Source organism: Pipra filicauda, unplaced genomic scaffold, assembly GCF_003945595.2.
Source record: "Pipra filicauda isolate LSUMZ 115617 unplaced genomic scaffold, ASM394559v2 scaffold36_size6622888_pilon, whole genome shotgun sequence".
NCBI classification, from domain to species: domain Eukaryota; kingdom Metazoa; phylum Chordata; class Aves; order Passeriformes; family Pipridae; genus Pipra; species Pipra filicauda.
This window is the reverse complement of record NW_024104498.1, coordinates 928,761-956,234: the sequence shown is the minus strand read 5'-3', so window position 1 is coordinate 956,234 and position 27,474 is coordinate 928,761. Positions and strand designations below refer to the sequence as shown.

The 27,474-nt window shown below is 41.0% G+C and overlaps 1 protein-coding gene across 2 annotated transcripts in view; it reads left to right on the top strand.

Moving 5' to 3' along the window:
* Positions 1–27,474, top strand: part of ADGRL2 (adhesion G protein-coupled receptor L2) — a 378,099-nt gene that overhangs the window by 49,205 nt on the left and 301,420 nt on the right. For both annotated transcript variants that reach the window (XM_039384678.1, XM_039384661.1), the window contains exon 2: positions 21,612–21,761. The gene's annotated coding sequence lies outside the window, so the exon portion shown is untranslated. The remainder of the gene's footprint in view (positions 1–21,611; positions 21,762–27,474) is intronic.

The window sequence follows — 27,474 nt, the reverse complement described above, 5'->3', positions numbered from 1 at the left end:
GGATGTGGCATCAGTGCCATGGGCTGGGAACCACAGCGGGGTTGGATCAAGGGTTGGACTTGATGATCTCGGAGGTCCCTTCCAACCCAGCTGATTCTGGGATTCTATGAAAGTTCACACAGTTGGAAGGGAGGGAATCGTGGGCTGGGTGGGTTATTGTGCCAGGCTCAGGGGCTGGGTGGGTTTTAGTGCCAGGCTCACAGCCTGGGTGCCTTTGGTGTGTTCCCTCTCCTTCCCCCCACCCTCTGTGGGATCTGATGCTATCACAAAAATGAATGCCTGCTTGTGTGAATAAAATGTGCCCAGGAGGAGCCCCTGCTCAGTGGCCCAGGACAGCACTGGTATGTGTGTCAAACCTTGGTGCTCAGGTGCTCCCTGGCAGCTGACACCTCCTTGTGTCACAGGGATCTATTTATGTCCTACTTTGCAACAGGTAATCCCAGTCCTGGGTACTATTTTCCAGATGGCATTTGCAGCCTTGATTCATCTTCTGTAATTAAATGGTTAGGCCCTTAAAAACAAAACTATTTCTATCCCTATAGCATTTTCTTTCCTGCTCTTATCCAATAGTTTCAGGTTTTTCCCTCCCTGTATACGAGATATTAAGCTCTCTTAAGTTGCTGCAGAGGTGAAAACTTGTCTCTTTCTGCTGAGGACAACATAACTGGACCTCAGCATTGACATGTTTTGGTGACTTATAATCAGGGCATGTCTTATTATTCCCCTTTCAACTAACTTCTTACAGATAAATCTACTAGGCCTGTCTAGCTATGAAGCTGGGAAGTACCTACTTTGAAAATCCAACTTAAATACACTTAATCATAGCTAGCAAAACCTGGAAAATACCAACATTCCCTTAAGCTAAGCAGTTACCAAAGCAACCAGGGCTCTGTGAATCCTGCACAAAGGTGTTGGATTTTTACTGAGAGGGTGTTTTGTTGCATCAGGATGTGAGGATTCAGAACTTGGAGTCCTTCTTCATAAGAAAAATTTAGAAATCCTCAGGGCATCGGGGTATTTCAGCTCCTTTGTAAGGAACTTCACGGGTTGCCTTGACTGGAAATCTGAAGGATCACAAGTCCCTGTGTGGGCTCTCCCCACTGGCTGCCCTGGGTGAGAAAAAACCACAACAATTTTGACCTCTGTGGACTTCTGCTGCCTAACTTGAAAATGCCTCCAAACTTGAGGTGCTCCAGGAGCTAGGGATCACCTGAGCAGGTTTTGAAGCTTTGGACAGGGATAAGTATAAAACAGAAGTTAAAGTGTTCATTAGTCCATCTTGTATGGAAGAATTGGCTGTGTGAGATCCTTGGGGTGCCAAGGAACAGCAGGGAGGGGGAGAGCCTCTGCTTTCCTCTGCAGTCTTTGTTTACAAACACCAGCAAGTGTAAGTACTTCTTGCACCACAACTATCCACTGATCACACCAAAAAAGGCACTTAAAGAAGCATCTGAGTTTTGGAGGCTACCAGAGTAAAAACAATGGATGCTGAATAGAACTTCTTTATAAACTTCTTTATAAATTTACTTGGCATTTAATGTCATATTTATTAGGCAGTATCTCTTTGAAGAAAACACATCCCAGGGATTCCCCAATTGTTCATTTGTATGTGTGTTTGAAGGCTGAAGTATAAGGGAAAAACAGGACAGGGAGATGCTTACAAAATACAAGAGTCCAAGTTTAACATAACCTGATTCTGGAAATATAAAATTGGTACAGCTTGGCAAGGAGCTGTGTGTGGTTATCCTGTTTAGCTTTTAAGAGAAAACAACACTTGGAAGTAAAGTCATGTCTTTGAGAATCAACCTAGACTACAAAAAGATATTCTGATATTTCAGAATAAACTTTAGATTTAGCCAAACTCTTTCCAAGTCTCTTATAAATATTTATATCTATCAGTCAAATGATGCAATTTAGATTTAGTATTCTTGGGGAAAAAGGAAGGAGTAAAGACTGCAAGTTAATGGAGAAGGGAAGTGAATTGGCTCTACTTTTCCCACTGTTCTAGAACAGTAATAATATCTGGTATAATAAGCAAGGGAGAACCCATTCAGAACTGATTTTGGCATTTGGACATAAATTCTAGCAATGCTTGTTGCCATATGCTCTGAAGAGATTTCAGTAGTAAAAATAGTAACACCAAAATTATAGCCCATGTCAAGACTGAATCCTGTAATAATTATAAAGTGATTTTGTATTCTTAGATGTGGAAAGAACCCAAAAAGATGTGAAGTCCTGACACAGATATCTCTGGATATCTGGGCTTGGATATCTCTGCTTTAAAAGTTGCTGATAACAGAAGACACCAACTTTTACAGTTAAGAGATGAACCTTTTTTGGTCCACTGTGGGCAATGAAAGGATTAGCTATAATCATAACTAGGCAACAGTTGTTGTTCTGTAGCTCTGTAATTGTAATGAAAGTCCATAATCCACTTCTTTTCTTGCAAATCCTAATTTACAGATGTTCATAGAAACTGGAGGTAAATGCAGTTCTGCCATAATCTACTTTCTGTCAGATCTCCACAACAAAAATGAAAATAGATTATTGCACTAGGAAAGGATTTTTTATTTAAGATGTCTTTTTTTAAAGTGAGCTGTTTGATAACATTCCTAGCACTTGCAGGCTGTTTCCTTCAAAGTAATGGAAAGAAAATTTTAAAGCAAGTCTAAAGGCTTACATTTCATTAGAGTTTGCTGGAGAAAGGGAATGCTACTTTACTTTAAGCACCTGGAGCTGGGGTATTGGGGAACAACAAACCTCCTGCCTCAATAATGCAAGTCTCCTACTAGAAAGAGACCATACCTGAGCTTCTGCCGTGTCCTACAAGCCTACAAACTCTCTTCCCTCTCACCTCCTATGTGTTTAAAAGTGGAGGTAAATCAAAAATTAATCTTTCATTTCCAGAAGAAAATGGTTTAGAAACCCTGACCCAGTTTCCTCATGATCAGTCTTGGGGGATGTTGGTATTAAAAATGATTTCTCCTTTTTATATGCTTCTAATTTCATCAGAGTTTTCTTTAGATGATAAAGTGGATGGAATTGTTTGCATCGACCAAAGTTTGGGAACGTGCTGTTAATGCAGCTAGTTTTGATTGGAAAGCCTTTATTCTGAATAATTGTGCAAGAATGCACAATTCAGGACCTCTCTGATGGGAAGCAAAGTGTTTCTCTCCTTCCTTTGCAGTGCTTAAGTGAGGGGCCAGCTGGGGCCAGCAGCCAGAGCATTAAAGGCAGCTCTGCCATGCCTTTGGTCCCAAGTTCAATATCCCTGCACCCCTCAGAGCAGCTGCCTCTGTTTGAACCCAGGGTTAGGAGATCTGAACTGCATTAAATGGTAAATCATTAACTATCAGCTGAGTAAAAGTGCTGTGGTGTGCTGGGCTGCCTAAATCACCAGCATCTGCCTCCTCACAGGCAAAGAGTTGCTCTTCAGAGTAACCCAGTGAAACGTGGACAGAAGGGCTACTGCTCAAGCCACACACAAAAAAACCCCTGTCAAACAACCTTCTTTTTTTAAGGGTTTCACCCAGTTACTGATGATCAGCTTATAGGCAGCTGAAGTACTGATGAAACAATGTTTTGTTAAAATTCTGGCTGCACGAGCATATGTGCGAATAGACATACAAATGTATCAAATCCATAGAAATTGGTAATTCTGTTCTTGTTCCAAGTTCTCTCTGTTATGTGATTGTCCTGCCTTAAAATCTGCTTCAATTGTACATGCCCAATATCTTGGGTTTCCTGTGAATGCTGCATTTGCTGGTTTTATCTTGCTTTTATGCAGAATGTGAAGACCACAAACAGAAAAAAAGATATGCTATTTGAGAATCACGTCAAATCAGGAATGCTGTTGACGGCCTGAATAAAAATTGTTCCAAACTAGACCTTTATTTGAGTGAAAGAATTAGTTTCTATAAAATGTCACAACAGATTAGTAGTAGAAAGCTCCCTATTGTGTGTAGTCTCAAACAGATCAGCTGTGGCTTGTGAATCTTTGCAGCGTGATATTTTTTTTGCTCAGCTTTGCTGTTTTGTGTGTTTGCAGGGTGTTTGTTACTGCTTTTTCCAGTGTTTATGCTGTCAGTCCTTTATCATTTTATATTGTCATATGGTCAAGAATGATATAAGAAAAGAAGTAACCATTACCATGCAACTCTTGGCTCAAACTTCTATAACCTCATCTGTTACCAAAAGCCAAGAAAAACATGAAATGCCCACTCCCCAAGTTAATGATGCTGAAATAAGGCAAAGCCATGTACATATGAAAGAAAGGGATTACTCTTACCCTTTTTTACAAGGAAAATCAATGTCTTATGTGGTGACTTTTAGCTAGAATTTATATGAAAGCTTTCAGTGTTCTGCTGTTGTTTGTATGAAGTGCATAACAGGTGGTTCTTGAGGTTTTAACTTAGAATGAAACTATAACCACTGGTAATGTTCCACTCATTAATATATCTCCATGAAACTGTGTGGGATAAGCATATGGGATGGGGAATGCTTCATGCAACAGTAATGCTGTCCAGACCTACAGATGCACTGCAGGCTTCTCCATAGCTTCAGCTGAAAAATTACAGGAGATCAAAATCCTGCCATAGTTTCTTCTGTATCCTTCTCTTTCTTCTTGATGTAAGATAAAGTGTCTGCAACTGGTACAAAAGCCCTTCTGAATGCTGAAGTCAGTGCTGCCAAGAACCATACTTTCTTACTTCACTCTCGTCATATATTAGATAATGAATGCCCTGGCACAAATCAGCAAAACAGCAAATGATATGTCTGCAGCTAGAGCACATGCTTTTCTGGAACATGAGATAAATACTATTTAAGTAAGAGAGCACTGAAGGGGATGTGAACCTATAATAAATGCATATATTACATGTTCTTTGATACTTGCTGAGGCACCAGAGGAGTGTGCTGTCTTAAAGGCAGAAACTCATGAGAATCACTGTCTGCAGGTGTGGGTGCATAGTGAAAACAGGATCCAGAGGACTTCTGAGCACTGAGGGAGAAGATTAACCCTCTAAAATCCAGCATTAGCATCTCTTTCATTTCCAGTGCCCAGACATGCAGGTATACATGTGATTGTGCCCAGCCTGAACTGTGTGTGTTCCTACTGCTCTCTGAGGTCCAAAGGCTTATGAATTGTGTTAGTGCAGATTAGTTGGCCATCTCTGACTGTCCTGATGGAGCAAGGATGCTGCCTGCACAGCCTAAGGACAGGGAAGCAATAGGCACTGCTAAGATATCAGCTTTAGATTCTCTTGGTACCTTGCTGTCTCTAGAGGTGCAGTTTGGGGATCAAACGTTCAATAAATGAAGCTTTTGAACAGGCAAACCCTGTAGTTTATGTTGAAAATAAGTGGCTGTGATCCCACTGATTAATTATAGGCTCAGGTATAGACAGAGTGCCCCTTTCCCTTACTGTCCTAACACTTGAGGGATAACAGGAATACAGTATGAAAAGGGACTGAAATCACCCTATGCCCAGTCATTGCCCTTAAACCTGAGAGAGTGAAAAGGCAGCAATGTGGAGGTCCTTTGACTAACTGGGAATCTGTAAGTAGTTACATCAGTCAGCTGTATTCTGTAGTAGCCAAACATGGCTGGTGTTAGTAAATAATGACTGTTTGTGGGAGTTAGTTTCTACTAAGATCATTTAAGAGATCTCAGTAACTTGCATAACTTCACAGGGGATACCATCTCCTGCTGAGCTGTAAAAAGTGAGTCCTGCTTCTCACTGTACCCCCACACTGCCATGGCATCATCCTGCTAATACTTCCAGTGCTAAATATAAGTTTAGGCTTGAAGAATTAGATCATACTTCCTAACTTTGGTTTCCTTTTCATCACACTAGAAGGTGTGTCTTGCTTACCTAAGTGCTTGGTTAAATATCTCCTGGGTGCTCAGCAAGGGCTGTTGGCAAACCAACCCTTACATTTTCTTTCATCACTGTTAGGGTATAAATTAACTTGTACAGCACATCGTTCTTAACAACGTGAAAAAAATAGGCCTCACAGTGAAGGGCATCATCAAATGTTTGCAATGAAACCCATCAGCTGTGTTTGCAGTGATAGTCTCTGAACATCCTGCATTTAGAGTGTGTTGTGCTTGAAACAGCATGAGAAAAATTCAGCCACCACTCCTAGGTCAGGACAAAATAGCAGTACCCACCATTCCCAAGATGTCTCCCTTAATCCCTATGATTAAGTACATGAATTCATCCAGCTCTTCTCCCTCCATCTCTTATCTCTTGTTTGTTTTTGTATCAGCAGCCACGGTGACTGGGATTGAACCTTGGGAAGCATGAAATGTGGTGTCCTATGTGGGGATTGCCACAGTGGCTTTGTACCGAGCAATTATATCAGGTGGCACTATTATAAAGCTGGTTTAAAACAAACAGAAACCAAAACAAACACAAAGGCAGTCGGATCTCCCATTCCACAAGCTGATACTTCTTCCAATTTTACTCTAACTGTATAAAAATGCACCAGGAATAAGCTTTAACACTTAATTTTAGATAAAAGGCTAAGGAGCCTTTACTACCTGAGAAGCTTAAAGATATTGTGTATCTTTTGGTTGTTTCCCTTTCTTTTTAAAGAAGTTGTGCTAATCAATTCCTTTTCAAAGCACTCCAGTTCCTGGCAGTTTCCTAAAACTGGAGAGAAATTGCTGTTCTTTGTGAGCTAAATCAATCTCTGAAGAGCCTTATAAGAATAAAATAGCTTAAGGATAAAACAGCAGTAAGAAAGGAGATCCATCTACCAATTTATCAGTCTATCTATTTTCTAGCCATATCTATCTATAACGGTTAAAAGTTTTAAAGGACACTAAATTTAAGTATTTTATATTGCTTTTCATAAGGGCAGTTCAATTTATCTCTATTCCTTTGGAAAGATGAATATTGTCACTGCACACTGTAGGCTTGTGTTGGCTAAAAAGAGTCAGGGGCATGACAGCATTTATAGAAGGCATGAGCTCAAATGTCACTAGAGCATCCAAAAATGGATGAAGCATCACCCAGGCACTGCCATCTGTTGAGTGTTTCATGACAGCTGTATCTCCTGACCAGAGCTGCAGCAGATAATCATGAAAGGCTCAGAGGAAACGTGCAGCAGTTGGACAGAGAAAGGGGAGGGGGGGAATTCCACTTTTAGCATTGTTTTTAATTGCACCATAATGATTTTTTAACAGACACCATGGTATGTAGCTCAGGCTCTGGCATGATTTACAGCAAACAATAAACCACAGTGCAGCTGAAAAGCAATTGAAATTTCCTCTGCAAGAAGGTTTTGTCCAGGCTAAGTATTTAATAGTGTTTCTCCCAGAGATTTTGCCCTAAAGATACTCCTGCCACAACAAAAAAAAAACAACAAACCCTGCCTCACTATTGTGTGTCAACAGGACTATCAAAGCAAATATTCTTGTTATTGACTAACTAATGGGAATGTGGGGTTTTAAACGTTTTTCCTCTTAAGGAGGGGAGAAATTTTGACCATCAAATTTGAGGTACTGACGTCATAAGCTGCACTTAGACTATATGCCAGCTGAAACAATAAATGGCTGTGGAATAGGGTAGAATCATTCTAGCTTTTCTCTCATTTTCTCCAGCGTACAGATCTATTTTCTCCCCCAGGGCATACAAAACTGCCACCTGACTTTATTGTTTCTGATACAAACCCTCATAAGCTGGGGAGCCTTGTAGATGAACTGGCAACCCAGACACGAAATCAATGGCCCAGGCAGTAGCACGGGGTAGGTGTCACTGCAAAGCAGAGTCTTTGATGTGAAAGCCTCCCCTTATCCTCTTATCTAACCTCGCCTTCCCATGGCCGTGCCTCATATTGTTCTGTCACTTCAGTGTGTCAGGGTTTCTGTTATTGCAGCTCTGGGTTACCCAGCAGATGTTGCTGTAAACTGGTGCAGCATGAACAATGGGAGTTCAGTTCCCCCCTTTGATAGTGCTAATAAAGCTGCCTGCTTGGGAAACCCGACGTTGGGAGCTGCCACTCTTGCACAAGTGCAGAGAACTTTACAGGTCTGTAACATTACAGGCGAGTTCAGATAGCTTGAGATGAACTTCAGCTCCTACCTTATCTGATGTGATAGTTTAACAACTACGATAAGTATAAGGGGGTTATATTTTTATAATTTGAAAGCAAATTACGAAACAACAATCACAGTGTAATGAATGCTAAGAGCTGTGCCTGAGTCTGCAGGTAGCCTGAGATTATTCAATAACTCAATGGGTTGCTGATATGGTTGAGCCTCAAAAGATTACTTTTTTCTTTTGTAAGAACAAGGGAGGTTATGACTGCTGCCATGTAGCTCAACAGGGTCCTCAATATCTCTGAAGAAATGATCCCTCCCAAAGCCAGATAACTGCTGACCATGTAATCCATCCAAAACCAAAATTGTCTTGAGGACATACAAGACAAAGTTCACTCGTAGGACTGGTTCCTCTTTTATTAATCCCAGAAAGATGTCAGGCTGTACTATGGCTGTAATATCCTTCAGAGCAGCATTGTTTACTTTTTACATCCATTCAAACACTAATAAGATGAGGACATACGTAATTAATAATAATATTAGCAGGGGTGCCAAGGGCCATGACTTGCCTTTGTGGTGCATTGTTACATACCTGAACTGCTCTGCTGGTTAAACACCTCACACAGTGTCACCCTTCTCTACCTCTGCTGCTGTTTGAACTGGGAGTCATTTCTGAGATGCTGGTGTTGGGTTACACTTGGGAAAACATGAAATTTCGAATCCATATCTGTACAAAATGTCCACTAAAGCAGTGCAACCTTAAAATCCCAGTTCTGCTCCCGGGTCAGCGGGAGGCTCTGCTTTCCCGCTGCATTAGCCTTTACAGGATTCTTTGGCATTTATATCTTTGTATTTTACAAGTTTACTCTGAAAGAAGCTAGTGAAACAAAACATAAGTCCACCCTCCCCCTGAAAGTCACTTTTATGTTTCTCTTGTTTTTTAACATGGCAAAGTGGCTGTAAAATGTACTCTTGATTCTTAAATAAAACAGCATGTAAGTAGGATGGGTATGGGAAGTGGGCCCCTTTCTTGAGGTTTTATAGACCGCACAGGACCTCAAACAGGAACACTGATGCTGAATGTAGATATTTTTTTAAGGATTTACACAGGGTGCTTCATAGTACAAAAAGAAAGAAACAAAGAACGGATATTTCTGAGAATTTCTAAGAAATTGTTAAGTAGAGAACTATTTCTTAATAATCAAGATACCAAAATTCGGTTCAGTTGTAATACAATTAAGGAAGAAGTGGGTGATTTCAGAATAGCTACTCAGATTCCTGTGAGACTGAACAGGGAATGGGAATGCCCCTCCAAGAAGAATAGGACAGACCATATAATTCGACATCTGGGATCTAGGAAGACCCCCAGTCGAGGGTACTATTGAAATTCAAAACCAAGAAAGGAGTGTGTGAAGGGGGAACCCTGCAATAGCTGCCTTGTTTATGATTAAAGCTGATTAAAAATGCAAAAATACATTTCATTGTAAAAAACAGCGAACTGGAAGAGTGGAAAGAAAAAGGATTTGGGATTCAATTCTGTAATTTTTAAATCCTGGGATTAAATGTGGGGAGGAATAGAGCAGCAGCATTTTGAGGGCTGGGGGTTTTGTTTCAGGCTGCAATTGTGTGCTCTTTTTTCCAAGGTAAGCGAATGTTAAGCACACTGAGATGCTGTTGCTCCATGCTTCCATGCTAATAAGGCGTGCTTCCCACAGTGTGTGACAGAAAGGATGAATGCCAGGCAGTGCTAATGGTTAATTTGTAGTGGCATGTGTGTTCCTTGAATGTTTGTGAAGTTTCGTGATTCACCGTCGCACAATTGAATCCCTCCTTTTTTTAGAGATATAGTGATATGTAATGAGATGAAGCAATGCTGACAGGGTTTTTGAAAGGTACATTGTCCTCCCCAGCCTATTCACTTCATCAGAATACCCCTCAAATTTGTTGATTTCTCACGATTTGGGGGCCGGAGTGAGCGCCCGTCAAATAATTTCGGTCTTGCCCACGGTTTAAAATGTTAATTGCTGTGGAATCTGTCAGAGGCAGCGTCAAACCCCAGTGATGCTAATCTATGTCATGGATTTGAGGCTCCTTTGGGAAGCTCATATTTAGGCTCACTGCTGAGAGAACATGACTGCTGAGATTACAGAGCTCGTGGACAGTGAAGAAAAGCAGTAATGCTCCTTGGGAATAGAAAGTAAACAATGGGGTGATTGTCTGCTCAAACATTGGGGCTAAACAGCCCAACTGCTGAGAAGCCCTAGGTAAAAAAACTCCTACCAGCAAGGAGTCTTGATGTTTTCTTCATGGAGCTGGATGTTGCCAAGGATTCAGCTGAGCCACCCTAGTGAGTGTACAGGAAGCAAAACAGGATATTCTTGTACAGGGCCTGTTTTGTGTAATTATGCAACACTTGAACTCTTGTGTGTTCCAGAATGGGTAGCACACCTCTGAAAGGATCAGGGAGCCATCAGCAGCAACTAGTGAGTGAAATATTCTTATGAAAAGTGCTCTTGATTGAAATCAGCGTGTTTACATTTCCAGTTATCTTCGGTAAGGATTGTTCCACCTCAGTGCACCCTCAAAATTAAGAAATTATTTTTCACCCGGTTTCATTTCCTGTGTTTGTTTCTTTTAACAAGCAATCTAAATAATTTCCGCTGTCTCTCGAAAAGGAACAATAAGGGAAATGATCGGGGAAATATCAGTTCATCAGATATCCTCAGATATTTCTGGGGAATGTGCTGTATTTGATGAAACACAGACAAATTCCCTGAGAGGCAGCTGAGCAGAGGCTCCCCTCGTGCCTGGCGACTCTCAGAGATGTGCTGGGGAGCCTGGACATCCACAAAATCCTGGCATGGGGGCTGTGGCAGTTTGAGACCCCCAAAAATCCAATTTCCAAGTCCAAGCCCCCCTCCCACAACTCACCCCAGCGTGAGAGGGGTTTTCCAGACACAACACAAGACTCAATATGGGGGGAAAGGAATTATATTACAATTATTACACAAATAAATATTATAACACATTATATAACCCCCTCGGGGGTTACCATTTTTTTAACTCCAGGGGGAAAAACACTTTTTTTTTCCCCACTAAATGGGTCAAGAGCTCTGGGCCTGCTGGGTTTCTGGGTGTAATCCCAGAAGCCAGGAAGCACTGGAGGCCCTGGCTGGGCACGTGTGGATCTCCAGAAGTGCACTATCTGCATAAGCAGGACGCTGCCTTTATTTAAATGATCTCTTTCAATTACAGTCCCTTTTGTTCTGTTTCTGTAAATAAAAACCACATGTTAACTTTGGAATAATCTCTGGTTTTAATAGCCCGAATCCTTCCATGTCCCGTTTGAACCTCGGATAGTAATGAGACTCCTCTTATGAGCAAGAGTCAGGATTTAATATTAGAAACTAAGTTTTGTTTTCAGCAATAAGCTTGGATTTTGTTGGAGTTTTTGGTTGTTTTTTTGGTTGTGGTTTGGTTTGGTGGGTTTTTGTTGCCCAACGATAATGTTACCCAAAGAAAAATCTTTATCTAATGCAAAGTAATGGACAACCTTCTATGAACAGATTTTTCCATCCTGTTATAAGACCTCTCAAAAATAAATCAAAAAAATCCAGAAACAGAAGAGAACAAAACCAGATCCTTTTTTAAATAATTGCAGCAATCTCATATTAGACTTTCCTTGTCTCCTAATGTGTATACAAAATCCAAATTCTCCTGGTGAAGCAGTGAATGCCAACCAGGTTGCAAGAGTGTAAATGAAGGCAGAATATGGTGATTTGTAATTTTTTCTGTTCTCAGTCTTCAGTCTAACTGATGCTGGATAGCCTGCCTTGGCCTGTGCTCATACAGTGTCAGTTCTTAGTGTGGAAGTCAGAGGGAAACTTTTGTTAGAAGTTTACATAGGGAGCTATAACCTTCCCCTTTATTTTTTTTTTTTTTAATTTACGAGGAGAATGGAACTGCATTTAATATTTTCATTTAATGAAATGAGTTGGGTAGTAGTAGAATGAACAGAACAGGCACAAACCCCAAATGTCTGTCATCTCCATGGCTATTAAGCAGTTTGGTCCGTTTCTCCTCAGTGTTTTTGAAAAACAAACAAAAAATATCTGCAGAAGAAAGAAAAATTCTTTTTTTTAATTAGAGAGTGGAATAGTTTTTGCTGGGGTGTCAGACAAGTGACGATTTCAGCACAAGGGAAGGCAGCAAGACCACATGGCTGGGAATAAAGCAGGGGGGTGAGGCTGTTTCCCCAATCCACAGCAGCAAGCTGTCAAACTGGCTCCATTTCGGTGTGAAATCTCAACCTTAATGAGGATTTAGGCAAGAAATGTCTATTTATTTGGGGTTTTTTATGTGCTTTTAGCTTAAAAAGTAACAGTTCCCTTAAAACTGAGAAAACAGAACAATTTTAAAGTGTTGTGCAGAATCCACAGTGAAGGAATGCATAAATAATCTTATTGCAGCAAAGCAAGGCTGGGGTTTCTTCTTCTATATATTAGTGAATTTTGGGGTTTCTTTCCTCTTTATAATATGCTTTTTGTGCAATCTTTTCTTTTTCTATTTGTCCTTTCCGTACTTTCCTTTCAGATCTGTTTGGTTTTCCTTCTTCATTGCTATTCATGATTAAGATTCAGAGAGTTTCTCATATTTGCTTATTCCCTGTGCTTTTATTGTAATCATCAGCTCTCAATATCTTAGTGCAAACTTTGTAGTATTTCAGAATCTTGTATTTCTTGATGGTCTTGACTTAGATTCATGTTATTCCATGATCTTTCCCTGAAGTCTTGACTTCATGTTTGTTTGGTATTTTCTAAAGAAAACCAAGCTTCAAAATGCTTAGGAGGTATGACCAATAAAGACAAAAGAAGTAAAAAGAAATGTAGATACAAAAGTTTTACTTTTTCTTCCAGAGTTTTAAGGTCCCCTGATTTTTTGGAGCTTGGCACATAATTTTGAATGCTTTAGATGCCATCTTCTATGTTCCAGCAGCGCGTTACCTTCAAGAATTTTGGGCTTCAAATGCGGATGAGAATAGTTGGGGAAGGGTGTTGTGATCTCCACCAAATTTAATTCAGGGGCATAGTAAGAAGCCCTCTGACCAAAATGTTAATTTGATCTCAATCAAGCGCAGCAGCCTGAGATATAATGTAGATTATGATGAAGTCTGTGCACTAATATCTTTTAAAAAGCTTTCAAAAAGCTTACCCTCCCTGCCTTGTTTTTCCCAAAAGTTTCTGGAAGAGCTTTCCTGGTTCATATCCAACTTTTAAAGTCATTGTCACCTCTTGGGGTGCCTATTCCATATCCCCAGTGTCAGTCCTACGTCAGCAGCTTCCCCTGAGCGTCACCAGTGCAGGTTCCCAGCAGTAGGTGTGGTGGACAGAGTGCTTGGGGAAGGTTAATCAGCAGCATTCATTAATAACTGGGTGACAGTATCCAGCCTGCAGGCTGCTGGCTGTTGGCAAATAGCTGGTGTGGTGCAAAGCTGGTAGTTTTTGTTGGACTGGTTGAGTGCCTCGTTGCCAGGCTTCCTGCTGGGGGAGGAGTTTGGCAGGAGTTTGGCAGGAGTTTGGCAGGACCATGGGCTGTGTTGTGCAAGGGCGGTCACTGAACAGTCCTGCTGGCACCTCGGGGGTTCCTCGGACCTCACATCTCCTGCTGAACTCACCTGCAGGAATTCAGTATTGTAAGAATAGACTAGCCTTCCTCAGGATCCTGATCAGCTTTTAGAGTGCTGCCTCTGGTGCCAGTGTCCAGCCTTGCTAGGCTGAAACACAGCAAAATTTCCTTTATTGTCAATAGTGTTTCGACACTTTCCAGTGGCTCCCTTTGGTGTGATTGGAAACACGGATAAACTCCCCAACAACTTACTGAGAAAGACACACAGAAAAGATCAACTTACAAAGACAGGGAAAAAAATTACAGTCTGCACTTGTGCAGCAACACAGTAAGTGTCCCTCTCAGCAGGGTTAGTGTCACGTACTGTGGGGGAGCAAAGCAAGAGGAGGATGCAGGATGCAGGGAAGGGCTCTGCATCAGGCAGGCACTGGGCAGGCTCAGCCTGGTTGGTGCCTGAGCTTGTGTCCTGTTCCACTGCTGACTAATGCACTTTTCAGACACAAGTTCCTACTGCAGACTTGGCCTCGGGTTTTCCTGTTTTAATATCTCTGTCAAAAAGGTGCATGTTCTCCATGTATCTTTGTATGTTCATTGCATTTTCTAGGTTAGACAAAACAGTAATTTCCTAGCTGGATTCTCTGCTAAGATGAAAAACAAACCAAACAAACAAAAAAAAGAAAATTACAAACTTCCTGTCTCTGTTTGGAAGATAACAAACCGCTGCAACAAAAACAAAGAGCAGAATCATTTTTTTGAGGCCGTATAATTACAAAAATAATATTTGAGTTAGCTCTTTGGATTTTTAGCCTTAGTGTATCAGACTGATATTTGTCAAACAGGCTTATGGCTTACTCCAAGTGATTTTAGCAGCTCCGGTGGGGCCAGTTATGGTGTGAATTATTACTCAGCGTGAGTAAGGAGATCAGAATTAAGCCTAGATACGGTCAGAAGGGAAGAGGGTTTTGTCTGATTTGTCTATGATAGATCTGCCCTGCTGCTAACTCCCTGGTCTTTCATTTAGTTTCTTTTTAGAGACTTTTGTTAAGACTTCCAAGGAGTCCTGAGAGGACAATTGAGCTTTTATGGGGTTTTTTTTGCAGAAGCAAGGAGAAAGAATCAAGTTGCTGGTTTTCTGTCAGTGTTGATTTATTTTCTGTTCGTCCTGCAAATATTTCTTTATGAAATTTATTAAAAAAAAAAACCCAAACCACCCAAATAAACAAACAAAAAAAAAACAACCCCAAAAAAACCCAAGCAATGAAGTAATATAAGTTGGGCTTTGAGGGAACAAGAGGGGGAGCTTCAAAGGAGATCTGCAGATAAGGATTTCCCAAATATATAACATTATGATCATCCCTTGCAGCAAGGAGGGTTATAGCTTCTGTTTTCTAAGAGATTTTCTAATAATGATTTCCATTTGAGCTTCTGTCTGGTCAGAAAGGCTTAATAACTAAAAAAAAAAAACCAAAACAAAACAAAAAACTAGATGTTTTATTACAAGTTGCTCCAAAAAAGAACCAAAGCAGTTTAGCCTCTCAAAGTTAGTGGGCCACTTGCTGGGCTCAGTGGTGCCAAGTGGCTCATCTGAGAACAGCCTCGGGGTCCAGCTCCCCCTGGGCACAGGGAAAGCTCCCAGGATGAGCCCCTGGGAGCAGCTCCCAGCACGACCTTCCCAACTCCCCCTCCTCCTGGAGGAAGCCCAGTCCTGGCTATGGAAACAGCTTCTTTTGCCAGGAACTGTCTCTGACTCTCTTGTCCTTTCCAGAGCTCGTATCAAACAGCCACAGCAAACCAGGGGGTCTGTGCTGCAGGATGGGCAAAAGAATTGATGGCCTTTGGAGCTGCTGGGACTGAGTTTGCTCCGGATCATGCCCTGAGTTAGAGTCCTGCAGCAAAAAGGCCTGGAGTTTAGTAAGGAAACTCTCTCAGGGATTTATAGTATTGATGACTGTAACCAAGCCTGGCAGCCCTTGGATCTTACAGCTCTCTCTGGGCCTAATCAAAGGCCATTGACGTAAACTAAAACATTTGACTTCAGAGAGCTGTGGATCAAACTCTGTGTCTACACTGACTGGGTTTGCCTTCCCCTCAGACACAACCTCACTTTAAATTCTTTTCTTCTGACAGGCCTGTAGCCTCATTCCTCTTTCTTAAGCTAGGAGGGCATTTCACAGCTCTCTAAAATGCCCAGAAGTGACTTTTCCCTTCTCACGGTGCAGTTTCACATTATACCTAATTCAGTGTAACTGCTGGCTGATCCCAAAAGTCCCATCCCTGTTTTACTGATGGCAGGTTTAGAGATCATATAATGTTGGCAGGATAACTTGACAGAAAATTAACCCAAGCCAACATATATCACCTCTGTGTTGTCTGTGTCCGTTCCCCTCCTGCTTCCCATCAAAAAAATACAAAACTAAAAAACCCACTAAAAACCAAAATGCCACCGTCCTTTCATCAGTTTTCCACATTTGCCATGGATTAGTGTAATGTGACTCTGTGCCATGATTCTCAAAAACTCTGCCAGGGGCATCACATAAAAGCAAAGTTAATTTGCATTAAGGCAGAGAACCCAGACAAAGAAAACATTAAGAAGAATTCAAATGAAAATGATATGAAAAGTATCATAACCAGCATACAAGGCCTAGTCCAGAAGTAATAATTAGATACTGATCCAAAGATAATGGTGAAGATGGATATTACAAGTGTGAAGACTACCCTTGATTTATATTATTATACTTAGTGTAATTCTCATCTTTTATTTTTTTCCCAACCCAGTCAGCTGTCAGTCAGCCTTTAGCATCTGGTTGAAAAGAGCTTGTTCTTCATTTTTAGGAGTGCTCCTGGGCCACTGCAGATCCAATATCACAGTAAATGGGGAATGTCTCTCTGTTCTTTCCTCTTTCTCCTACAGACCTCAGTGTTTCTTTTCAAGTCCAAAGTCTTTGCCAGCAAGCTGGTTTTTACTGCATCCTTTTGCCCAGACATTGATGCATAAATAGCTTTAGATTTATATGATTAGCTTAATTTTTTTCTTCACACATAAACTCATTTTAATTTCTTCCTTCTAATTTAGAGGCGTAAATGTCATCTGCTCACATATTATTCATATTTCAAGCGTACCCTTGAACCTCACTTAATGTCTTGAACTCTTTTACTTTGGGTATGCATGTTATGAAAATAAAAACTCATAAAAGGACTACAATATCTATTATTAACTTCTAACTTTCAGTACTTTCAATGACTTCCTACCCCTATTGGGAGTCTAAGCAAATGTTCTCAGCTTCCCTTGACACAGTAATGAGGAATTCTCCCTATGTGTTCTCTCTTCCTCATGGCTTGCAAATTAAAGCTCTGTCTTTAGCTATAAGATGTGCAGCATATCTCTCTGAAAGATAAAGTTCATATCAGATTCAAGCTACCCAGCTGTTTCAGAGCTCTGCTTTTATGTCAGGTTTTTGGATTTGGTGAGTGGAAGCAGACTTGCATATGAAAATTCATATTAATTGTAACTTTTAGTGATACTCATTAGCAGAGGTATCATTCTTTATCTTACTGTCTGATTTACTATTCCAATTTTTTTTTAATATGAGGATGTGTCCAAATTCCTATTGCAAAGTCACTCAGAAAAATGGGAGGTTGCTTCAAACGAATGAAAGAACAGTTAATTTTTAAAGCTGGAAGTGAAACAATTACCCCCCTAAAGCTCCTGAGCACCCTTGCTGCTCCCTCACAGTGAAATGTCTTACATTCACAGGGTGGTTTTCCACTGGTGGCTTGTTCTGCTCTGAGGGAAATGAAATGTGAGATGTTAGAGGGACTGTCGTGGTTTAACCCCAACCAGCAGCCAAGCCCCAGCCAGCAGGATTGGAGAGAACTGGAAGGGTAAAACCTGGAAAACTCCTGGGTGGGGATACAGACAATTTAATAGGGAAAGCAAAAGCCATGCACACAAGCAAATTATAACAAACATTAACTCGCTGCTTCCAAAGGGCAGCACATTTAGCTCCAGATATCAGGACATTCAACTCTGATGACCTTGTGTTGCCTCAAGCTCCCTGACAAGTCCCCAGCCTTTTCCTGCCCTCCTTCCCATTGATACCTTCCCTCAGAACCTGGGGAGATGTAAATCAGTGAATAGTGCTGCAGAGGAGAAACAAGAAGACAGCCCTCAAAGCCCCTCTCATTTCCCTGGGACACCTTTAACCACAGATGACACCGTGTGGACATGGTGTTCTTTCCAAGGTCACAGCATCTCCAACACACCAGTGCCTCTGACATGCCAGTGCCAACACCACCCACTCGGATTTTGGGCTACATCACTGAAGAAAAGCTGGAACTGGGGACTTGTGTGTCACGTGCAGTATAGGCCAAAACACATCCTCTCATAAAATCCAAAATATTGCTGTCAAACTGCAGAGACTGTGATGTTCTGTGGGCTCTGACCCCGGCCTGGGAAACTCTGACCTGGGTTCAGCTTTGTGTTCTGCCAAATTCAGTGTGAAAACTCCTCAGAACAGAGCATGACTGCACCGAGTCTCAAAACAACTTCTTTTAACTCTGTTTTGGTTTTGCAGATTTTGAAAGGATTTTTACGAGCCCAAAGCAGGGCAGCAAGTTTCAAAACCACAGTGTTGCTGCAAGAAAAGGATTTTCTATCTTGCCATCGGTTCTGATTACGTGGCTTCTCTCAAAACAGGTGCCTTCCTTCTCAGAAGCTATGTTAGTGGCTAAAAGCATGGAAACTAATTTTCCCAAACAGGCACATCTATTGCTGAAAAACTCAGATTCACTTGCAGTAATTTCCACTTGATTCTAAATATCCCCTGCTGAATAAATAAGCAAAGGAGGCGTCTTCCATGCTAAAAGCTTTTCTGTATCTCCTTATTTACAGGGATATGGAATTAGTGTAACATTTGCCTTCGCAGAAATAAAAACTTGAGCTACAAGATTTGAAAGTTGCCTTGATTTTTCTCATTTTTATACGAAAAAAGTTCTTAGGACTCATTCTGTGAGTGTAACTCTCACTGTTAAGTGCAGCTGAGAGCACATTAGGAGGTTTCCCAGCGTATTTTGCTCTCTTTACCTGTTTCCACTGGGTCTTTTGAATCCACCTATTGCCTTCATAACTTCTAAAAATCCTTCCTTTGAAAGTTTGCTTAGGGTTTCCAATTTCTTTTAATAGACTAAAGTTCTTGGCTTTTGTTTGGTTTTGGGTTTTTTTTAATTACAGTTATGTCAGTGTGTGCAATCAGCGTACAAAAAGCCCTATAAACTTCTTTCTGTTTGCAATTTTTTGTCTGAGATGGTTGCTCCCAAAACTGTCGTGAACGACGTTGTATCTACAGCAGAATAATGTCAGCACAGTCTTTAGCAGAGTTAAAGCTGTTGTGGTTAAGCTGCAGACATACACATCTCAATCACACTTTCAGTGAAATGGGCTAAGCTTTCCTTTCTGTGGGAGCAGATAAAGAGTACTGTGCCTTTCCTTTGTTATTAAATCCCACCTAAAACTGTAAAATATTACATTGAAATAAGTTATATCTCTTCTTAAATCGTTAAAAAAAAAAAAATCTGTGTAAAAGGAACTGTCCTCCATGGACCTGGGAGTTTAGTGCTGGTATGACTCATTTATGTGGCCCATTCAAGGCAGATGTATCAAAAAAAAGTAGCTCCTTCTCTGTGATGTAGATACTTGAAAAAAATAATTTTAAAATAACTACGAGCTTTAATCCTTGAGGAAATTTCTTTTTACCATTATATTGTTTCAAGCATGTAGCCTTTTAACACAACTATTGCAGACCAAAGTGTTAAGGAAAGCTGTTGAACCCCCATCTGTCCTGTCTGCCCCACACTTTGAAAACGGACCATTTTTAAAGAAGTGACCATTGCCAGCCTGAGGCAGAGGGCAGCATTCACCACCTTATGGTGCACTGCAACTTCTGATGAACATCAGCTACTTTTTAACTCCTCTTTCTCCATACAGTCCCAATACATGTACTGAAAAATGGATTGCCTCATATGGCCTCTTGCAGAATTGTTTGATGAATAAATGACATTGCCATTAGCATTTAGTTATAAGTACATTTGAATTTTAAACTGGACATATGCTACTTCTCTTGAAACTAGCAGCTTTTTTGTGCAAAAACCATGTCCCAGACCCAGGCATGCCATGATGATGATGATAATAATAATAATAATAATAATAATAATAATAATAATAATAATAATAATAATAATAATAATAGGATTGAGGATGGCATCTCTATCTCAATTTGACTCATTAGATACAGACATTAAAGAAATTTCTTACATGAGTCTGCACAGTGATCAAAACTGATACAAGAACAGAGCTCCTATGTCTTAGCTGTGAGTTTGGTTTCATTCCTCCTTCACTACTCTGGGTATCAATTCCAAAATAAGCTTTTATTCATAGGTTTGGTTTTTGCTGCAAAGCTGTTGTTCGTTTTGTCTCTTTCAGTAACATTAAATATCTTGTATCTCAGCTTAAAATCAAATTTCTGTAGCCAATTTAGGCTGGAGAATTCCTTGAGTACTCAGTTATAGTTATTTGTAACTCGTTTCCCACTCTCCTCCTCCATAGTCTTACATATTCATTCCTCCTAATAAAATATTTTTGATCAGATCAGAAATATATGAAAGACTAGAAAATATTTCTTGGCTCCCAGACACATGCAAATCTCTTATTTAAGAGAGAGACATAGATAAGATAAACATGGGGGTTTTCTAAAAAAAAATAAAAAAGAGTAATGAAACACTTGTCTGCTTCATTTGGCAAGGAACATGTCTGGGGTTGTTATTAAATACCAGAAGTGAGCAGAGGAGAGAGTGAGAGAGGGAGGTGGATGGAAAGATTCTGTAGGGATGGGGATACTGTGCTCTCAGCTGTGACACCAAATCCTGAAGAGACTTCGCTGAATCCAGTGGAAACTCTGGATTTTCACGAGCTGGAAATCCAACATTCTCTGTGTTGATTTCCAAAGGATGTCTCCAGATTTGAATGAGGATAGCTGACAGTACAGCTCCATCAGGATGTCGCTGATGATGATGATGATGATGATGATGATGATGATTAGAGGGTTTTCACTGCGTTTTGTTCCACAGGGAGTGATGAGGGAGTTTTAAACGTGCGCTGGCGAAGATCACTTTCAAACCGTTTGCAGCTGAGCGTTGGCCATCACTTTGAAATTCAAGAGAAACCAAACATATTGCAGGAGATTTATTTCAATGGCAGATCGAAAACAATGGGGTCCCACGGCAAGCTGGGAGTCTGCTCCTTTTAAAGGAGCACATGCCACTTCAAGGGGAAAAAAGCATGAAAGGAAGCAGTGGTGTGCAAATCAAAATAAGCCCTTTGTCTTTCTCGCTGGATCCATGCTTGGGGAAGAATAGACTGTAGGGGAAGAATTCAGACCTGTCTTTATTCGGTCTCCAAAGGCAACTACTTTCTCTCTGGATGAGAAGGACATTTGGTTTTAATGGTGGTGGAAGCCTTCCTTAATTGTCATGATCAATACAGGCAGTTGGCAACAAGGTTCTCTTCAAATAGCTGATTGTTGAAGATAAGGGATTAATTAGTTTGGGTTTGGTGCTTTGGTTTTATTTATTTTATTACTGCCCTTCCACTGCTATATAGGATTCATCAGTTTTTCATCTGCTCTCAGCCACCAAACTGAACTTCTGGATTCATTCAGCCACCTTTTCTTTCCTCCCTGTCTGCAACACGATTCTGGCACTCCTCTAGGATCACTGATCAAGAAAGAGAAGTCTCCCTTAGCCTCCTTTTTGCTGGACAAATATAGATTAATTTCTGACCGAGGACATGATTGAATTTATCGTGTGTTACTTTTTTAACGCTTGTAACGTTTGTGTTTTAAACCCACAAATATTTTGAGCTTTTTTTGATTTCGTGCTTCCTGCAGGTGACAGCACTCCAGGGACAGCACCCCACCCGCAGCTGGGCACAATGAGACCTAATCTTGGCTGAGAGACCTGTAAGGGATTGGAGGTGCTGCTGTGGCTGTTTGGTTTTATCCTTTCCTGGGAGCGCTGCTGATCAAGTTGAGATGAAGGTAGGCCCCTCTAAACTTTTCATATGCGTTTATCTCTAAGTGAATAAGTGCTATCTTTGGAATTTTCACCGGTTATTCCAGGCAGTGCTGCCCGTCTGCCCTCGGGGCTCCCAGGCAGGCTCAGCACCCAGGCTCACACCCAGCACTGCAGCCACTTCAGCACTTCATTATATGTACGGAGACAACGATCCGCCTTGTACCCTTTACAAAAGAGCCACAAGGAAACACAAAGTGCCGCTGCCTTGCCAGCCAGAGGGACCTTTGCCAGCACCAGGTGGTGGGAGGCGTTGGGCGAGCGAGCGAGGTCACTCCTGGTGCTGCTTGTCTGTTTAAAAACGCTGCTTTTGAGAGAGAGGCCAGCAGCATTTGGTGTTTGGTGTCAAGGGACTGAAAGGGGTGCCACGTGAGGCTGAAAAGTTCCTAATGAACCATTTTCGGTGCTTCCCCTCCTATCTGGATGACTGTTCTTAGCTGGCTGCTGCGCTCCCGTGTCCAGGTTTTGCCAAGTGTGTGGTTATCTCCCTGCTTGCATCTGTTTGTTCTGTGCTCGCCTCCGTGGCTGGAAGGGTGCAACCAATTATCAGTGATGCCACTGGGATTTTTCTGTCTAGCTGAGCTAATTTCTCCTGGAGTTCTACCAGTGGTCTGATTTCATTACCTTGTTTCAAATCCGGTTTTAGTGGGAAGTGCAGAGGAATACGAACACGAAATTTATCCGGATGCATAAACATACACTGTGTTTGTTTTACATCAGCTGTGATATCTGTGCCCAGCTCCTTATTTCTAGTAATGATGGACATCCTCTAAGTCACTGGGCAGGAGCAACTGGGCAGCAAGTGAGTTTAGTGGCCTTGCAGACTTTCTGAAGCTTAGAGGCTTCATGCAAGTTACAAAAGTACCTGCTTTCCTTTGACTACAAATAACATCGTGCTGTAATTTCATCTTAAAGACTTTTGTGTTCACTCAATAGAAGAAAACCTGTCTTGGTATAAGTTTATTTGGAGGATCAAAGTATGTTACATAAGCTGATTTCGTGCTAGGTAGGTGTAGCTGAAATGAATGGCCAACATGTTTAAAGTGGTTGAAAATCCATGTCCTTTATAACCACTGACTGGTTTAAAAGGTTGGGGTGTTATGATTTCCACTTCTGTGTCCCTGGTTTGAATTTATTGGAGAATAATAGCAACACATTTGATGGCATATCTATAGTGGGACTCTGAAGTCGTGCTGCAAGGTGCTTAAGGTGTTTTAGAAAGGTATCATTTTAAAATAGAAAGGGAAGTAGTCAGTGCTCAGGGCTTTCCAAGGTTTTGTTGCAGGTTATGTGACAAAATCTCATCTTTTTTAACTAAGGAATAAAACATTATATGAAACAAGTATCTGCTTTCAGGAAAATGTGTCTATTATGTGCTTAAAGAGAGGTTTACTTTGAGCTGCATGGAAGATAGGCATGCAAATGGAGTATTTGCTTAGAAATTCTTGTGGTCATTGAAGAGATTTTACCTAATTGTTTTCTTTTAAAAGAAAAAAGTATGACAAAGATTTTAAATGGATGACTGGGATCCAAAGGACAGATAATGCAGACTCCAACTGAGTTTATAATAGTTCAATTCTGTAAGTGAAATATGTTCTCTATTTAGAAAAAGAATGAGAATATGAAAGTTGTTGTGTCAGTGATTCTTCAGGTTTTCATTCAATTGATCAGAGTGGAAGAAAAGATATTTCCATACATCTAGCTCCTTTTTTTTTTAAATTTCCAGTCTCAGCTCTTTGCATGCTCCATGTAGAGGCTGTATACAATTATGCCTTGCTAATAAAACAAGATAAAATAATATAATCCCATTGTATTGTCACAGAGATAAAGCGGATGGTAAGTTATTGTTTTAGTTGATCAGCAGGGTGGCCCAGTAAAATGAATTCCCATCTCTTGGCTTCGGCTTATCTTCTGATTCCTGAGAGACACAACAAAGAAAAACAATAATAATAATAATAGGAGTGGTATTTTTGCTCTCGTTTGATGTGAATATTGCAATAGTGGAGTCTCATGACAGAAAGGACAATAATTGTGTGTACTACCTGAACATCAATGGCATCATGTGCTGTAGTGTGACTGTTGAAATGTTGGACTTGTGTGGTAACAACTGTACAGGATAATAAAAACACATTCAGTATGTAAACACCACTAGTCTGGTTATAATTGGCACCACACGTAAAGGTCTCCCTTCCTAAATCAGGTCTGCTTAAGTACTAAACACAAATACCTGAGTTTCTTCTCTAAACAGCTCACATTTTTAATATTTTAGTTTCTGGAACGTGCCCTTCTAGCCTGTACCTGTCAATTATTGCAAACATTTCCGTCAAAGAGACAAAGGCTTTGGATCTCTACTGCAAAACTTCCTTTATATATCCAAGAAGAGCAGTCAAATCATCAAAATATTATGTTCTCAGAAATAAATAATAGGCAGCTTCTGCACTTCGTGTGTTGGACTTGTTAAGAGTGGTTGTCCTCTCTTGTTTTGAGCAACCTGAAAGCAAACACAGAGCTTCTGCTTTGCATGAAAGCAGTGCCCTGCTTCCAGCCAGGGGTTCAGCTCAGGCCATAGTGGTTAATTTTTTAAAGAACTTTTGTTAAAATATTCTCAGCTCGTAACCCATATTAGGGAATTAAGAGAGGCTGTTCTCCATACACTCCTTGTCCCTAAGGTGCTGTGAAAGAAAAGTGAATGTCTCAGGTACGGAATGCATTCACCCAGCTCTTCCTAGCCCGGCAGAGGCAGATTGCTGCCCAAATCCCTGTGCAAAACCCCTCAGAGCCACGCTCAGGAGGCCCTGAGTGCCCCTGCTGCAGCCTCACAACAGGGCTCTGCACCTTCATTAGCAATTCTGATTAAACACCCTGAATTTTGTGGTGGATATCACAAGACAGGGTCGTTGGGAGAACTTGCACTGCACATCACGGTGGTGTCCTTCAAAGTCTTCACTTTGGACCTGCCTCTTCCCCTCCTGCCACGTCTCGGTGAGCAGCGTGGTGGGGCTGTCCCCGGGAAGGGCTTCAGAGCTCAGCCGAGCTGCAGTTCTGTAGGGGCGAGTTCTTGTGCCCTTCGGAGGCCACTGAGAAGCAGGAAAAGCTGTAGCCCCGAGCCTGTAACAGATGCAAATTGTGCAGATGAAGGAGAGGGAGCTCTAACAGCCGTTGAACGCAATCTGTGAACGCCACTGTTTCATTTATAGTGATGCTACCTGGGCATTTGCACTTAAAAGGAACAATAAAGAGGTGTCAGAACAATCGCGAGGCTGCAGAATTTAAGCTGCGGCAAAGATGTTCTGAGCCGTGTGAAATGTTGCCTGCCAAAGATCCGCTTTTTCCGTTGGTTTTTGTTATTACTGAAGGCTGTTCTAGTTCTCCTTGTTTCGTGACACCGACTGGTTCGTTTGCCTTCAAAGACTGAAGATGCAAAGAGGCAGGGAAACGAATTAAGTCAAAACTGCGCGAAGAATGTCATGGCTGCTCCTTATTTGCCTGTTTAGTTTTGAAGTAGCTTTTCTGTACAACTGGATGGCTGGTTCAGTCCCTCGCCAGCCCCTAGCAGGGAGCAGCGGAGTTGCTGTAATATTTCGGTATTATTCTCACTTTCGGGACAAAGGGCCAATGCTCAGTTGAGGCAGCCTTTGGAGGCTGCACATCCCGCGCTGAGGATCTGAACTGCTCTTGCCTTTCAGGATTTTTATTTGGAGTAAGAGAACCGGTTTTGCATAGGTGAGAAACCGCACGCTGGAAAAAAAAACTAAACAAAAATCTGGTGTCTGTCAAACAGACAGTTACTGATTAACCAAGAATAGCGGGCTTGCATTCAGTGTCCTGTTAAAAGCACAATAACCCGTGATTGTGTGTATGGCTCGCTCCTTATCAGCTGCAAACGTGAAAGTTTTGTGTGCCCGGGAGAAACAAGGAAACAGAGGCGTCTGTTGTATCACAATAGGTGCGTTCAAAGTGTCCTAATCCTACTCAGTATAAGCAAATGCCCCTTGAAAGGAAACGTGGAGTTTAAAAAAAAGGAATATATGCAGTTTGGTAAAAAAAAAAAAAATAAAAAAAAAAAATAACCAAACAACAAAAAAAACCCCCCGAAACAAACAAAAAAAAACCCAAAAAACTGGAGTAAAGCTGTATTAATTTTAAGGTAAGATTGGTTTCGTAGCTACAGCAGCATAAAATACATTAGAGGATCTCTTGTCATTCTGGACCTTCTAGACTTCCTATAGGATACTACTATCTGATTTTTATTAATATCATTCATTTGAATTCCATTAGTGTTCAGAGGCCCTGGTCGAGACTCAGCCACAGTTATCTCGCTGCATCCCAAAGAGTTCACAGTTTAAATAGACAGGATGGGCAATTAGCAGGCAAATGTCCCACAACTAAAGAAAAACCAAATTACCTAATGCCTTGTCATATCTTAATGTCAGCTGGTTTGTTTTTTTACGTACCTCAGTAAAATGAGTAGTCTGCAAAATGAGAACATGTTGTTCTCATATTTCAGAAAAGTTCTAGCAAAACTAATGACAGTAAAATGCTCCAAAGCCTCCTAATTAATACAGTAAAGGTTCGGAATTATGATGATTTTCATATAATAAGGATTTGAACTGTGTGAGTTTGGAATCTGTAGCTTTTAGTGAGGAATGTATATCCCAGGGAAATACAGGGGGGGCAGCAGGACTGTTTGTTTTAATAGTTCTCTGTGTGTGTCTGGACATGTGAGTGAACAAGAGATCAGCAGGGCAAAACGTGCCATAAATGCTGTAAAGTCTCATACAATTGTGTCAGGCAGTAAACCCGAATGAACTTGCAAAGTCATGCACTAGTTCAGTTTTGGAAAGGAAAACCTGGCTTTGAAGCCAACCAAATCAATCCCGAGTTCAAATTAAATTTGGAGTATCCTGTGAAGCTCCAATACACAACCCCAGTAAAAATCAGCACTTAAGGTGCGGGCAAATAATGTTTCATTTAAAAGGAACTGAATGAGGATTACTGACAGAGAAAGTTTTTGATGTTGTTTTGTCATTAAAGTCAAATTATGGCATTATTGTCTTACTCTCATATGTCTCAATCATCTCTCTCTCCTTCTGTCTCTCTTTAATGCACAAGAAGCCCTGTGCATGGTTGGTCTTGTGTCTTCATCTCATTAAAACCTTGCCATGCAAATGTATCATAAGTGTTGCCTGAAGACTTCTGTCTCATGCAAAATTTAGCTTAAACTCTACTGGCATCAAATAATTTGTTATGCACAAACCTTCTGTTTGGTTTGCTGACATTCCTCCTTAGCTGGCTCTCGTGGTGATTCATTATCTTGTGCTATAGATTTCCAAGTATCATCTTTGTATTGATTTTTATATCTTTAATAACCACTCCACAGAAGATGGCTCCACTTGGTGTCATTGATCGCATCAAAAATTCAAGGCTTACAGAAATACTGGAGGGCTAATTGGTAGCAGAACATTTCAGACTTAATCTTAATGCAGTCTTAATCTTGTGCTCTAACCTGACTCGAAGATTTCCTTCTTGAGGCTAAAGGGAAACTTGTGAATAACTGGAAATTACCTGGTGAGAGCAGGTAAACCCATGAGGAGTGTGAACGTGGAAAATTGAGATAACAAAGGTTAGATCTGGAGAACAGCTTTCTTTTGTCTCTTCCCCTTCACCTAAGTATCCTCC